Source organism: Harpia harpyja, chromosome 19, assembly GCF_026419915.1.
Source record: "Harpia harpyja isolate bHarHar1 chromosome 19, bHarHar1 primary haplotype, whole genome shotgun sequence".
NCBI classification, from domain to species: domain Eukaryota; kingdom Metazoa; phylum Chordata; class Aves; order Accipitriformes; family Accipitridae; genus Harpia; species Harpia harpyja.
The window spans coordinates 53,434-66,860 of NC_068958.1; the positions used below are offsets into that span (position 1 = coordinate 53,434).

The following is a 13,427-nucleotide window of genomic DNA, read 5'->3' on the forward strand; positions in this document are numbered from 1 at the left end:
TAATTAGGACTCGAGCTAAACAGGTCAGCTCACAATACGACACATCCTTTAGAAGGTAGACTGATGAAAACTGGTTTGCTGCTAGATAACTGTATAAGTGAGATTTGATAAATGATCATATATTAACATTATGGTTGAAACAGTAGACAACGGGTAGCTGGGGACATAATTACAAAAGTGTAGTCAAGTGATTAACTAGTAATTATTCATAAGTTTTGCAGTTCTTTGCTCTTATGACTAGATGGTCCTGTACACTAGATGAGAACAATGCTGAAACTGACCACGTGTGATTGAAACTGCATTAAGCTTCAAGATCAAAGAACAAGGACAAGAATAAAGACTTCAAGGACAGCCAACAGGAACTTCAAATGGGTCGGTGGTCGTAAAAGCAGCCCTTTGCCTCAAATGGATCCTTCATTGCGTATGATAGGATGTAGGCAGTACTAAGATAATCAGTTGCAATCATTTTTATGTATATGTATACTAATCTGATTAATATGCAATTAGTTATTCTATATAACCTGTTTGTGCTAAAGCTGTGGTATGCACGCTAGGTGGAAATATCCCCCGTGCATCCAGCGCTGCAATAAAGAATGCCTGCTTTCTAAAACTCCAAAACAAGTCTTAGAGAGTTTCTTTGACCGGCTTTTCAGTATCAGAGAGGTGCAATTGCAACAAAATGAGTCCAAAGGGGGCTTACAGGGCTAAAAGTGTGCTGCAGGGAAAATCTAAGACCTCGGGAGACATTGTGACAGTAGCAGAGGGCTTCTGAGAGGGACAGGCAAAAGAAGGCTCGAGGCCATGATGAAGAAGTCCAGAAGGGATTTGAATAGACTACAGATGTCCTCAGGGGACTAGGGACTGAACAGAGGTATGCTAGCTAGCATAGAGGACAACATGAGCATTCTGGAGATGAAAGATGGCATCAGGAAAGGTTCTCAGGGAGGGAGAAGGGTGCAAAGTGCACAACAGAGCCAAAAGAGGGCTGTGGGGCACAAGGATGGCCTCAGGAGGCATGATGACGGGAGAAGAAGGGTGCTGAGAGTGAAAGACAGAAGGCAGCTCTGGGACACAATGCAAAACTCAAGAAGGTGTCCCAGCAATGTACAGATGTCCTCAGGGGATGAGCGACAGAATGGAGACATCCAAGATGGCAGTGAATAAGGTAAGAGTGCTCTGGGGCACAATGAAAGCCTCAGGAAGAATTGTCTCTGAATACGAAAGAAACAAAGCCTGCTACAGAACTCAAGGATAGCGATGGAACAGAAGGATGCTCGCAGGAAGCATTGTGACAGAAATAGAGGGGTGCTGAGGTAGACAGAGACACAGAAGAAGGCTCGAGGGCACAAAGATACTCGGGAGGAGATTTGAACACGGTACAGGTATCATGAGGGAGACTGACCCACTGGAGGCAAGCGAGATGGAAGAGAGGACAAAAAGACTGCTCTGAGGAAGAGGCAACGTTCTGACAAACCAAGGGGGGTGCAAATTACACCCCAGAGACAAAAGCATGCCGAGGAGACCCTCTAAAGCCTGAGGATGAACCAAGAAAAGAGCCCCCCAAAAAATAAAAGTAGACATAGAAAGAAAATTTAAAAAAAATAAAAGGGTACAAGGCACAGGAGAAAAATTTAAAAATAGGGACAGAAAACTACATAAAAGTAGACATAGAAAAGAAATTCAAGAAGGAAGGCATTAAAGGAGGAAAAAAATTTAAAAATAGGGACAACAAACTAAGTAAATGGAGACATAAAGAAAATTCTAAAATTGACAACCTACCCAACTGTTGTGGTTTAACCCCAGCCAGCAACTAAGCAGCCGCTCACTCACTCCCACCACCACCCAGTGGGTTAGGGGAGAGAATCGAGGGGAAAAAAAAAAAAAGTAAAACTTGTGGGTTGATATAAAGACAGTTTAATAGGACAGAAGTGAAGATAATAATAACATAATTGGAGATAATAATATACAAAACATAATACTTGGAGATAATATACAAAACAAGTGATGTGCAATGCAATTGCTCACCGCTCACCTACCGATGCCCAGTTAGTTCCCAAGCAGCGATCTGGGGCCCCTGCTCCCCACCCCCAGCCAACTCCCCCCAGTTTATATACTGTGCATGACATCATAAGGTACAGAATATCCCTTTGGCCAGTTTAGGTCAGCTGTCCTGGCTGTGTCCCCTCCCAACTTCTTGTGCCCCTCCAGCCTTCTTGCTGGCTGGGCATGAGAAGCTGAAAAATACTTGACTTGTTTTAAATACTACTTAGCAACAACTGAAAACACCAGTGTGTTATTGTCGTGGTTTCAGCCCAGCCGGTAACAAAGGACCACGCAGCCGCTCGCTCACTCCTCCCACCCCCTCCGGTGGGATAGGGAGGAGACGGAGGAGAGAAAAGAAAAAAAAACTGGAACCTCGAGGGTTGAGATAAGGGCAGTTTACTGGGACAAACAACAACGGTACTAATGAAAGAATATACAAAAAGTGTGATGCACAGTGCAACCGCTGACCACCCGGAACACGACGCTCCACCACTTCCCCCACCGAAAGTCCAGAGCGCTCCCCCCGGCCCGCTCCCCATTTATATACCAAGCATGATGTCACATGGTATGGAATAGCTCCTTGGCTAGTTCAGGTCAGCTGCCCCGGCTATGCCCCCCCACCTCCCAGGTTCCTGTAAAAATTAACTCTATCCCAGCTGAACCCAGGACAGTTATCAACATTCTTCTCAAAATAAATCCAAACCATAACACTATACCAGCTACTAGAAAGAAAATTAACTCTGTCCCAGCCAAAATCAGGACACCAACAGACAAGAAAGAATTAAAAAGTAGGGACAGGAGGTAGATAAAAGCAGATGTAGAGAAAAAAAAAATTAAAGCGCAACAAGATTAAGAAAATAAAGGAAAAAAAAAATGGGAACATCAAACTAAAACAAAATTTTAAAAGTGACAGCATTTTTAAATTACACAGCACAGACTAGAATAAAATATAAAGACAGTGAACTGGATAAAAGTAGATAAAAAAATAAAAGCAACAGGACACAGGAAATAAAAAAATAGGGTTAGACATCTTGATAAAAGTAGACATAGAAAATTTTCAAAGTCATAACATAGAGAACACATAGGAAAAAAGGAAACAATAGAGACAGAAAAATACATAAAAGTGAACAAAGAAACAAAATTCAAAAGTGAAGGCATTAAGAGAGGAAAAAATTTTAAAATAGCAAAAACCCCTAAATAGACGGTGTGAGAGGCTGAAAGAGTTAATGTCTCAAACATCATGGTGGGGCAAGTTCTGCTTAACAACAAACTCTGCATAACAAGGAACCCTGCATAGCAAGGAACCACAGGTGAAAAGAAGCGGATCAGCACCCATCAGCAACAGGAGGGGAAGGGCATGCCAGAGGGTGCACAGCTCCCTGTTCTGATAATGCTGTTCTGATATGCTGAGCAGGACAGCTCACCATGCATGACAAAAGATCACATCTGCAGGGAAGGGGAAGTTACCCCCCAAACGACCCCCAAGTCCCAAAGGCTCACACACCACTCACTCATGACACCTAATTAACCTAACAAGTTTGAGTGCCTGCCCGAAGGAGGGGCAAGGACGTTAAAAGGACACAAACTGAAGCCCCAGGTGTGCAAGTCCAGCAGGACTGGACCCCTCAGTTGACTGAACCAATGCTGCACCCAGGACTGGTGAAATCTTTCTCTTCTCTCTGTCTTGTTTCTCTCTTTCTTTTTCCTTTTCTATAATCCCTACATTTTATCCCTGTAAACATAAACCGTTGACCAAGTCTGGGACTAGGAGTGAATCCAGCTGCCCCCAGGCTCCTCTGTGAGAAGGAGTCTAGAAAGCAAAGGGGTCTGCTCTGAACCTCGTGACTCGACCGGAGGGCTCTCCTTCTTGTCTTCCCTGAACTGATCCCAAAATAAGCAAGGCCTGTAGTATATGTTTGGTGATGTAGGGTTAGCACAGGTTACACAGTTTACTGATGTAGTTTCATGCCAATTTTTGTGGTGAGCGAATAAAGTTGAGTTTTGTGAGTTAAAGGATCCCTAGTGTCGTTTCACTTTAATCCTGACCTGGGAACCGGCAAACCTGAGTTGTCATCCTGAGAAAGTGAGATGTGACAGACGAAGGCATAGAAAGAAAATTTTAAAAGCAACTGAGTATGGGACATACTAGAATGGATTAAAAAATAAAGACAGCAAACTGGCTAAAAATAGACGAGGAAAGAAAATTTAAAAGAGATGGGGTACAGGACAGACAGGAAAATTTAAAAAAAGGGAGTGACATCTTGATAAAAGTAGACATAGAACAGAAATTTTAAAAGTGACAAGATACAGTAAACAGGAAAAAATTAAAAATAGGGACAGAAAACAAGATAAAAGTACACCTAGAAAAAAAGATTTGAAAAGTAAAAGAATTATGAGAGAAAAAATTGAAAAATAGGGACAGTGAACTACATAAAAGTAGACATAGAAAATTTTAAAAGCAATGCAGTTCATGACAGACAGGAAAGAATTAAAAAATAGAAACAGTTACTGGATAAAAGAAGACATAGAAAGACCATTTTAAAAGCACAGCATTAAGGAATTAAAGGGAAAAAAATAGGGACAGCGAACTAAAACAGAGACAGGAAATTTTAAAAGCAATGGAGTCTAAGACAAAGGAAAAAATTTAAAAATATTGATAGGCTGAAAAAGAGAAAGATACATAGAAAGTAAATTTTAAAAGTGATGCGGTATAGGACAGACAGGAAAGAATTAAAAACCAGTAATATGCAGCATCATAGAAGTAGACATAGAAGGAAAATTTAAAAAGTGATGGGGTACAGGACAGGAAAGAATTAAAAAATAGGGACAGAACTGGTTAACAGAGATAGAAAATTTTAAAAAGTGATGGGAATAAGGAAAAATGGAAAAGAATGAAAAATAGGGACAGCGAACTAAAGAAATAAAGATGTAGAACCAAAATCTAAAAAGCAACAGGCTACAGGACAGACAAGAAAGTATTAAACAATAGTGACAGCACACTAAATAGAGAAATAGAAAGGAAATGTAAAAGTGATGGAGTGCAAGACAGCGGAAAAATTAAAAAACAAAGTGAACTGGATAAAAGGTGACACAGAAAGAAAATTTTAACAGTGACAGCATTAAAGAAAGGCTAGGGAAAAAAATAAAAAATAAGGATAGGGTGAATAATAGAGAGACACAGAGAAAGAAAATGTAAGAAGTGACAGGGTACACGACAGCCAGGAAAGAATCAAAAAGCTGTGATACACTGCTTGATAAAAGTAGACATAGAAGGAAAATTTAAAAAATTATGGCATACAGGACAGGAAAGATATTTAAAAATAGGGAGAGAAAAATAGATAAATAGACAGATGGAAAGAAAATTTTTAAAACAATGAGGTGCAAGACAGAGATGAAAAAACTAAAAATATATAGACAGTTGAACTGTATAAAACTAGCCATAGAAAGAAAATTTAAAAAGCAACTGCTTACAGGACATACAGGAAAGAATTAAAAAATAGGGACAGCAAACAAACAGACACAGAAAGAAAATGTTAAAAGTGAGATGGTACAGGACAGAGGATAAAATTAAAAAACAAAGACAGTGAATAGGTTAAAGTAGGCATAGAAAGCAAATTGGAAAAAAGTGACAGGTGTCATGGTTTAACCCCAGCTGGCAACTAAGCACCACCCAGCCGCTTGCTCGCTGCCCCCCTGCAGTGGGATGGGGGAGAAAAACCAGAAAAAAAGTAAAACTCACAGGTTGAGATAAAGCCAGTTTAATAGGTAAAGCAGAAGCCACGCGCACAAGCAAAGCAAGACAAGGAATTCATTCCTTGAAGCGTGCCGCCAGCAGGCGGGTGTTCAGCCATCTCCAGGAAAGCAGGGCTCCATCATGCGTAACGGTTATGTGGGAAGACAAATGCCATCGCTCTGAATGTCCCCCCTTCCTTCTCCTTCCCCCAGCTTTATATGCTGAGCATGACATCGTATGGTCTGGAACAGCCCTTGGGTCAGTTGGGGTCAGCTGTCCCAGCTGTGTCCCCTCCCAGCTCCTTGTTCAGCCCCAGCCTGCTCACTGGTGGGGCAGGGTGGGAAGCAGAACAGCCCTTGACTCTGAGCAAGCACTGCTCAGCAATAACAAAAACATCCCTGTGTTATCAACACTGTTTTCAGCACAACTCCAAAACGTAGCCCCATACTAGCTACTGGGAGGAAAATCAACTCTATCCCAGCCCAAACCAGCACAACAGGGTACATGACAGAGACAAAAGAATTAAAAAATAGGGACAGCTAACTAAACAAACAGACATAGGAAGAAAATTTAAAAGGTGATGGGCTACATGACAGACGGGAATAACTTAAAGACAGTGAATAGGTTAAAGTAGACATAGAAAGAAAAAGTAAAAAGCAACGGGGTACACAATAGTGAGGAAAGAATTAAAAAACAGTGATACACAGCTCGATAGAAGTAGACATAGAAGGAAAATTTAAGAAGTGATTGGGTACAGGACAGAAAAAATTTTAAAAATAGCCACAGTGAACTAAAACTGAGAAATATAAAGGAAATTTAAAAGTATCACAGGGGCACAGGACAGAGAGATAAAAAATAAAGACAGTAAACTGGATAAAAGTAGACATAGAAAGCAAATTTTCAAAGCAACAGGGTACACAACAGACAGGAAATAATGAAAAAATAGCAATAGGCAGCTTCATAAATGTAGATGTAGCATCGTGGTTTAACCCTGGCTGGCAACTAAGTACCATACAGCTGCTCACTTACTCCCTCCTACAGTGGGATAGGGGGAGAATCAGGAGGGTAAATGTGAGAAACTCATGGGTTGATATAAAAAGTTTAATAATTAAAAAGACTTTTTTTTAAAAGTTGTAACAGAAAAAAAAAAAAACAGCAAATGAAAACATTTGCTTACCACCAACTGACCGATGCCCAGCCAGTCTCAAGCAACTGGGTACAGGACAAAGAGGGAAGAATTAAAATATAGGGTCAGGGAGACAGAGAGGGGAAAACATAGAAATTAAATTTTAAAAGTAATGGGGTACAAGGCGGTGCAGAAAAAATAAAAAACAGGGAGAAGCAGCTGGTTAGAGAGAGGCATATTAAACATTTAAAAGGCAACAGGGTACTGGGCAGAGTTGACAGAAGAATAACAAGTTTTGAGGAGCCATACACATAGGTGGGCAGGCAGAGAGGGAGACGGAGGAAGGGAGGCAGAGGTGGGCCAGGATGTAGAGGAGAGGATGTGCGACTCACCACAGCTCCTGGTGCCGGCAGGAGACCTTCACTGCCCTGACGTTTCTCTCTCTGCCTCTGCCCCTTCCTCCTCCCCAGTGCCGGCTGCCTGACCCTCACCCACTCGGCAGCACGCAGCGGACGCCTCAATGCTCCTCATCCACAAGGCTTCCTTGATACGTGGCAGCTCACGCATGTAGCCAACAGAGGCCAGGAACAGCTCAGAGGGATCCTTCCTTGCCACAGGGACTGGCCATTCCTTGCTGCAGGCACCTACCAGCCAGACCCCCTTGGACTCCCTCCTCAGCCAGTTCCCCTGCCCAGGCAGCCCCCTTTACAGCTGGAGCCCCTTCACACAGCAGGGCCAGCCCCATCCTCAACCTCACTGGCCACACCTGGGGCCATCCCAGCCCCAGCTGGAGCCCATCAGGAACAGGGGCCATTGCCAAAGCCCCACAGCATATTATCCCTGCCCCTGCACCTACCCACATCCAGGGACACAGAGGAGGCAGGAAAAATTTATTCATTAATGCATATAAGAAATCCTGGCAATGAGTTGGCTACAAGGCTCAGTGCCCAAAGGCAGCAGGATGGGGTGATAAAAGGGAAGAGTAAAGCAGGAGGAAGGACAGAGGGACACAGAGGTGCAAGACAGGGAGCCAGAAAATGGGATGCTGGGAACAAGAGAGGGACGAGAAGCAGGAAAACAGTGTAGAGAGAGAAGCGCAGAGAGACTGAGCAAAACAACAGGGATGGAGATGGAGGAATAAATAATAGGAAGTGGGGGAGAGAAGGTGAAGGGACTGGCAGGACAACAAGATAAAGACAGGACAAGGGACAGGGAAACATTCTCAAGTGATATGGGAGAAGAAACAGCAAGAACTAGAAAACAGAAACAGGGAGCCAGGTAGAGAGAAAATTTTCAAAAAGCAACAGCATATGAGAAACATAGGCAAGAACTAACAAATAGGCACAGGGAGACAGAAAGAGGGAGACGTAGAAAGAAAATCTAAGAAGTGACAGGGTACAGGACAGAGAGGGAAGAGTTAAGAACTAGAGACAGGGAGATGGATAGAAGGAAACAGAAAATTTTGAAAGCAACAGGGTACAAGAATCAAAAAGTAGGTACATGGAGCTGCATAGAGGGAGACATAAGAACGAAATTTGAAAAGCAACAGGGTACAAGAAACACAGGTGAGAAATTAAAATAAGGTCAGGGAGACAAAAAGAAGGAAAAGTAGCAAGAAAATTTAAAAAGCAACTGGGTTTAAGAAACATGCAAGAATTTAAATAAGGATGGAGAAGTAGAAAGTTTCAAAAGTGACGACATACAAGAAACATAGGCCAGATTTTAAAAATAGGGACAGGGAGCCTGAGAGAAGGAAACTGTGGTGGGTTGACCTTGGCTGGCTGACGAGCGTCCACCAAGCCACTCTACCATTCCCCCTCCTCAACAAGACCGGAGGGTAGAAAATACAACAAAAAAGCTTGTGGGTCAAGATAAGGACAGAGCAATCGCTCACCAATTACTGTCACAGTCAAAACAGACTCGACTTGGGGAAATTAATTTATTGTCAGTCAAAATCAGAGTACAATAATGAGAAATACGAACAAATCTGAAAAACACCTTCCCCCCACCCCTCTCTTTTTTTCCTGGGCTCATCTTCACTCCTGACTTCTCTACCTCCTCCTACCGAGCAGCACAGGGGGAGAAGGAGGGGGGGGTTGCAGTCAGTTCATCACAAGTTGTCTCTGCTGCTCCTCCCTGCTTTGTGCTCTTCTTCTGTTCCAGTGTGGTGTCACTCCCATGGGGCCGCAGGTCCTGCCAGAAAACCTGCTCCAGTGTGGGCTCCTCTCCACAGCGTCACAGCCTCCTTCGGGTGAATCCGCCTGCTCTGGCGAGGGGTCCTCCGTCGGCTGCAGGGTGCATATCTGCTCCGCCATGGACCTCCGTGGGCTGCAGGGGGACAGCCTGTGTCACCATGGTCTTCACTGCAGGCTGCAGGGGAATCTCTGCTTTAGGACCTGGATCACCACCTCCTTTTTCTTCTTCACTGACCTTGGTGTCTGCAGGACTGACAGCTTCTGCACAGCTTTTTTTTAGCCCTTCTTAAATATCACAGAGGTGCTACCAGCGTTGCTGGTTGGCTCAGCTTTGACCAGTAGCAGCTCCATCTTGGAGCTGGAACTGGCTGTGCCCAACATGGGGGCAAGTCCTGGTGTCTTCTCAAAGAACCCACCCCTGCAGCCCCTATCCACTCCCCTGCCCCAGCTTGCCACACAAACTCACTACAACAGTGATCGGCTACAGGGCAGAGAGGCGGGATTGAAAAGTAAGGAAAGGGAGACAGAGAGAGACAGGGTGGGGAAATAGCAATGGGCTACAGGACAGAGAGGAGGAACTAATAAAAAAGGAGAGGGTACCAGACAGAGAGATGGATAAAAACAAATATTAGTGATGAGCCACAGGGCAAAAGGAAGAATTAAAAAACGGGACAGTGAGGTAGATGAGAGAGACTGAGAAATATCAAAAACACTGATGATCTAAAGGGGAGAGAGAGGGGAAATAAAGAATAGGGACAGGGAACCAGACAGAGAGAGAATAATAAAGACAAAAATGGGCTATGGGACAGTGAGGGAAGAAGTTAAAACATAGGGACAGGGACCTGGAACAAGAGAATCTAAGAAAGTAAAAGTGTATCCAGAATACAGGGCAGAGAAAGGAATTTAAAAATAGAGACACAGCATCAGACAGGTGAGAGCGGTGGGAATTGTGAAGGGCTAAAGGGCAGACAGGGAGGAATTAACAAGATTGGGATAAGAAGACAGACGGATAGATGGAGAAAGACAAAGTAGTGATGGGCTGCAAGGCAGAGACAGAGAATAAAAAAAAAGAGGGATGGGACAGGTCAGAAGTGCAGAGAGAAAAAGAAAACAGAGAGGCAGAACAACAGAGAAAGAGGGGGACTTAGAGAACAAGAAAGGGAGAGGTACAGAAAAAAAAAAAACCACAAAAAAATTAAAGCAGTGAGAGAAAGAGAAGGTGGGGGCAGGGAGGGACTGGGATGCAGAAGAGGGGTGACACAGCCCCAGGGGTCCAGGACTCACTGTACCTCCTGCTGTTGGAGCTGCTGGGAGAATTTGACAGTTCAGACATGTCTGTCTCTCTCTCCCTCTCCCTTCCTCCTCTGTAGCTGCACTCACTTGACTGTCATCCACCTAAGAGAATAGAATGGTGTCTTCCAGCTCTTACAATATGAGGCTTCCTAGAAACACAGCATCACATGCACACACACTACATGGCTGTACTGTGGTTTTGGTTATGCATACAGACCCTGCCGTGCACACTGGTGATCGGACCTGCTGCGGACTACACTAGGAAGGATCCATCCTCACCTGGAGAGGCAGGCTATCTCCTGTCTGCAGCTGGTGGCTGGATCCTCTTTATTTTATTCTTCAGCAGCTTTACCATTCTGTGGCCTCTCCAGCTTCAGCGTCAGCTTCAGCAGCTCCTGTCCACAGCCAGTAAGCGCTCCACCTGTCCCTCTGTGCTCCCGCGCCGCAAGGAGAGGGAGGCCAGGCAGAGACAGCCCACGCAAGCCTGAGGCTGCTGCAGTCAACGGCATCCCCAGGGGACGAACGGACAACCGCACCCACAGCGTGGCCTCTGGGAGAAGGAAAGAGGCAGCAGTGACCATTATTACCGCAGCTCGACCCTGGCCGGAGCCCCTCCTTCCGCAGACGCTGCTCGTTCCCCGCGCCGCTGCTAACGGCACCCACGTTAAGGGAGACTCCAGACCACCGCAGGGCCAGCTTGCTGCCCTCGCGACAGGGCTCGGGGGCTGCCTGCGGCTACAGCACAGGCTTCAGGGGAGGGGCTGGAGCTGGGGGCAGCCGCACAGGCCAAGTGGGGCCGGGGGAGCTCTGGCGACTCGGGCAGGCGCCCGCTAGCCGCGCCTGGGGGGTGCCCGCCTCCGTCCCCTCTTCCCTTCTACCGGCACTCAGGGAACTCCCCAGCGCTGCCCTGGCCCGGCTCGCCTCCGGCGGACCGGCAGCCTGCCGCAGCGGCAGCTTCACAGCTTCCCATCCCGCCAGGGGGCAGGAGGCACCCCCTACCCCCGCCCCCGCTGAAAGGGATCGCTCGTCTCACCCGCAGTCCCGGCGCTCGCCCGCTGCCACCCAGACCCGCGCCCTGCGAGCCGCCACGCTGCTCCCGGGGACCGCGCATGCGCCGGAGGGGCCGGAGCCGGCGCGCGAGCGCCGGGGTGCCCCACGCGCAGAACGGCGCATGCGCCCGGGAGGGCTGGTCGGGGAGCGGGCGCGGCAGGAAGCCCGCGGAAAACCACGCGAAACCGGCAACGGTCCTGTGTCTGACCTGGTCTGACTCCGGGGGCCGCGGCGGCAGCGAGGACTACGCCGCTCCCGAGAGCCACGGAGCTGGCCGGCCGCCGAGTCCGCGAAAACTACAACTCCCGGCATGCCCCGGGAGGCAGCCAGCCCCGCTGCCTGACCCCGAGGGGACGCCGCTTCCGTTTCCGCCCACCCCCACGCCGGCGCAGCCGCAATCCCCGCCGGGCACCCAGCGCCGCTCCGGGCAGCTCCGGCGTGCTCCCGCCGCCGGCTCCGGCACGGCGCGGCAACCCCCGCCCGGCTCCGGGCAGCGCCCGCCGCCGCCGCTCCGGCACGGCGCGGCCCCGCCCCGCTGCCGCTCCGCGCGTCCGGCACGGACCCCGCCGTCCTCCTCGGGGCTTTCCCCGGGACCCGCCGGGCGATTGCGCAAGCCCCGCCACGGGGCCCGGGCCCCCCCCCGGCCCACGTGCTCCCGGCCCCCCGCGAGCCCCCAGGGCCCCGGCCCCCCCCCCCGGCCTCGGCACAGGCGGCCCCCACCTCCCCCGGGCCACCCCCGCCTGGGACGGTCGCGGTCCGAGGGGCGCCCGGCCCCGCTCACCTTCTCCCGAGGGGCAGCCGCAGCCCGGCCACCGCTCTGCTCTGCTCCGCTCCTGCCTAGGCTCCCACCGGCCCCGCCGCGGCCCCTCCCCCGGCAGCCCCCCCTTCCCAGGGAGAGGCCGTCACCATCAGCCTCACTGCCCGCACCTGGGGCTCCTCCAGCCCCGGCCCGCAGCTGTGGTACCGAAATCCCGAATAAAACTCCAGAACACCCATGGGAAGTTCAGAAGCAGGCGCTTCGTTTATGGAATGAAAGATGTCAAAGTAAGATGACTCTTGACGAGCTGTTCACTGGGGTAAAAATACAGATTTTAATACCCGTCTTATTTTAGTTCTAAGACTTGGCAATTGCCAGGTATCATCTTTTCGATTTACCCAGGTCCACCGCCGAGGCCACAAGGGAGATTTCTTCCAGAGAGAGGATAGAGTTACTAAGTCTAAAGTCCATTATTTGCTTTTGTCCTTCAGGAAAAGGTGAGTGGATCGTATATCATCACTATTCACCCAAACAGTTAACAACCCTAAACTTTTCACCTGTCCTTTAATACAGTCACTTCCAAGCTAATTTTTTTCCATTATTAAGAGGGGACCCAGGATCATTTAAAATATTATTCTACTTTCTACAAATACATGCCCCATCTTAGAGCTTTAGCTACTAGAGAAAGTCTTTGGATTTTGGGGTCAGAGGAGTTGCAAGTCTAAACTTTCATACCCTTCTCTTTAGGATGTGTGATTTTTCTCTGTGTGTCTAAACCAGTCTAAATTTCCCTAGATGGTCCTGACTCTGGGTGGATCTAACAAGGATCCTGGAACTCCAGTAAATTCTAAACATCGTTTTATATTTTAAATAGGATCCCAAGTTCCTTTCTGCACTTGTCTCTACGGTTTTGGCAACTGACAGCCCCAAGGGGTCTTTGCACAAGTTTCTCCCGAAGGGCGATAAATTTATTCTTTTGTCCGTGAGGTGGATGGTTTGGTAATGTTATAATTCAAAATGCTATAATTCCTTCTTTCAAATTTAAAAAAATAATTGCCTTTTAAATCCATCCAATTTAATTTGCTGAAATGATTCTCATTGTTCTACGTCTTTTCTCAAGTTTTGGTTAAATTCAGTGTCAGTATTCTCCACGGAACTAGATTTTCATCTGACTTTGGAATCGGAAGGCAGGCTGTTATCGAGGTTAAATTTTGTGTCTTTACAAAACTT

The 13,427-nt window shown here is 47.3% G+C and overlaps 2 long non-coding RNA genes across 3 annotated transcripts; one reads left to right on the forward strand and one right to left on the reverse strand.

Moving 5' to 3' along the window:
• Positions 1–5,486: 5,486 nt before the first annotated feature.
• On the forward strand, positions 5,487–6,636 carry LOC128154778 (uncharacterized). The gene is made up of 2 exons (XR_008239423.1): positions 5,487–5,626; positions 6,394–6,636. It is a non-coding gene; the product is annotated as an uncharacterized LOC128154778 (long non-coding RNA).
• Positions 6,637–8,822: 2,186 nt separating this feature from the next.
• On the reverse strand, positions 8,823–11,165 carry LOC128154843 (uncharacterized). 2 transcript variants are annotated; one of them, XR_008239436.1, is made up of 4 exons: positions 11,054–11,165; positions 10,670–10,940; positions 10,387–10,492; positions 8,823–9,230 (listed from the first exon to the last, which is right to left on the reverse strand). It is a non-coding gene; the product is annotated as an uncharacterized LOC128154843 (long non-coding RNA). The 2 variants fall into 2 exon arrangements; XR_008239435.1 differs by having other exon boundaries at positions 8,823–9,272.
• Positions 11,166–13,427: the final 2,262 nt, after the last annotated feature.